This window comes from Protobothrops mucrosquamatus, unplaced genomic scaffold, assembly GCF_001527695.2.
Source record: "Protobothrops mucrosquamatus isolate PMUCROS unplaced genomic scaffold, P.Mucros_1.0 scaffold303, whole genome shotgun sequence".
Taxonomy (NCBI): Eukaryota; Metazoa; Chordata; class Lepidosauria; order Squamata; family Viperidae; genus Protobothrops; species Protobothrops mucrosquamatus.
Window position 1 is genome coordinate 834,420 of NW_015386645.1, and position 2,785 is coordinate 837,204.

Below are 2,785 nucleotides of genomic sequence, written 5' to 3' on the forward strand. Positions count from 1 at the left end.
CCTCCTTAAGGGCCGCAGGAAAGACACCCTCCTGCAAAGAAGCGTTAACAATTCCCTGGAGCCAGGCTCGTGTACCCTCCCGAGCTGCCAGTACCAGCCAGGAGGGGCACGGATCCAACAAACATGTGGTTGCATTCAGCCCTCCCAAGACCCTGTCCACATCCTCGGGAGCAACAGAGTCAAACTCCTCCCATATAACATTCCAGAATAATATCTTCAACCACTGAATGCATATCAGAATCTGGAAATGGGGGAGATATTGCCAACCATACTACACAAATGGTGAATTGTGCCAGGGAGCAATATAGGACAATCATGTTAGCTAGCCCTTTCCCCACCCATTTCCTCATTTTGGAGCCTGGCTTGGTGGCCATGAAAGCAAGAACAACAATAGTTGTTTTCCCCAATATACAAGAAAGAGCTACAGAGAAGATGATGCCAAAAGCAGTTTGTCGCATGAGACATTTCACTTGTTCAGGTTGCCCAATGAAGAGAAAAGTGCAAAGGAAAGAGAGGAGGAGAGCAATGAGAAGGGTATAAGTGAGATTCCTGTTGTTGGCTTTGACAATGGGAGTATCCCACTGTTTAATGAAGATCCCCAGCACTAAAGCTGAAATGAAAGACAAGGAGACTGCAATAATCACCAAAGACATTCCCAAAGACTCTTGATAATTTAAGTATTGTATACTTTTTTGAAGGCAACTATCCAGGTTTTTGCTTGGATATTGGTCCTCTGGACATGAGAAACAATCATCTGAGTCTAAAAATAAAACAAAGCTTGTTCATAGAAACACTATTAATTTTAAGAATAAAATGTAACTATAGAGTTAATCCATTAAAATCCTGGAATTCATTTCATCTATAAATCTGGACAAATAAAATAAATCCCTTCTCCTTTTGCCTTCAATCTTTCCTAATATCAGGGTCTTTCACAATGTGTTTTCTCTTCTCATTTGGTGGCCAAAGTATTTGAGCTTCAGCTTCAGCATTTGTCCTTCCAAAGAACAGTCAGGATTGATTTCCTTTAGGATTGACTGATTTGATCTCCTTGCAGTCCAAGGGAGTCTCAAAAGTCTTCTCCAACACTACAATTTGAAAGCGTTAATTCTTCGGGGCTCAGCCTTCCTTATGATCCAACTCTAACTGCCATACATTACTACTGGGCAAGCCATTGCATTTACAGTTTAAGAAACTGAGATGTTTGCCATGTTCCCATTGGTTTTGTGAGCTCAACTACCACTTATCTGACCATTGCATAGTCTGTGACTATTTGGTCTGTCTTCAGAGTTCTTCTCACATACAATTTCTTTCTACTCTTCTTCTAAAGATTATTTTAGAAGAAAATACAATTTACAATATGTTGCCTTCTTAATTTCAAAAAGCCCTGAGTTATATAGCTATCTTTAAATTGAAACAAATTGTTATCCTAAATTATATAACATATATAAAAAAAGGGGAAACTATATACTGTATAATAGGAAATAAGAACAAATCTCAGTAGAAACCAGTAGCAAAATATTAATGAAACTGCAAATAAATGGTATGGATTAAAATAACTAGGAGCCAAGTTTGATGTAAAATTGTACCTCTGAAAAGAAGATACAAAGGAAGCATTCTGAATATTCCACTAAGAAATATTGCTTTCCTATAACATTTTATTTCCCAGGAAACATAAGAAAGAATAATCTGAATCTTTCACAAAGGTAACATTCTTTAGGGTGAACATATTGGCTTTGCAATATACTGTTTCTAGCACTGAACTAGGAACAATTAGATCATTTTTTTTAAAAAAAAAAGTAATACTGAACTATATAGCATGATGCAAAATTTAAGATTGCAATTACTGTAATATTTATTAAATAATCCATATTTTTCTTTTCTTACCCATTTGGTCAGCAATCTTCCCTTCTGGACATAGCACACAGTCATAGCAGCAAGATAATTTCCCTTCTACTTTTACCTTGTAATAGCCTAAGTGACATTTGTCATTACATATGGAAAGAGGCAATGCCTGTTAATAAAAAAAAAACATATTTAGAATTCTTTCACATAAATATTTGGGAGTTGTTCTTTTCTTTACCTATATAAATAAAATGTTTGCATGCAAATCAAACACTGAGAACACATTTTCCAGTTTTCTTTCTTTTTTAAGATTCGCTACAGAATCCTTTAACTGTTATCTCACAGATGTAAATACTAAGATGTTTCATCTATAAATGGGACACAGCCAGATTTAATTTGATTTCCATACAAGGAAGAGCAAGTGTGAGTTGGAAATATATTTAAAATAAACTTGTCACTGGGCTCTACTCTTACCAATACTCTTTCTAGATATGGTGCATTGTAATGAAGTTCACGCAGAATCAGTACATGTGCTGCTTAGCAAACTCAATGTTTTGTGCAGTTTAGGTCATCCTGGTCAGGTTTATCATGTGTGAATATGTCCTACATGGGGCCTGCTATAAAAAGATAAAGGTTTCTCCTCTCCAGTTAGATATGACTCTAGAGGGCGGTGCTGATCTCCATTTCCTAGCCAAAACAACCAAGACATTTCAGTGGTCATGTGACCAGTATAACTATATGCCAAGGTGCATGGGTGAGGTATGCTATACTTAAAACAAATCTGGAAATATCCGAAACTACAATCTGTAGTCTCCTCAGTATCATATGCACTTAATGTGAGTGTGAACACAGCACCTCTTTGCTATTTAGTAAAAGAACATGACCCCTTTCTTTTTCCAAGATGCATTTGCTTTACTTAATAATCAAATTAACTATAATGAAA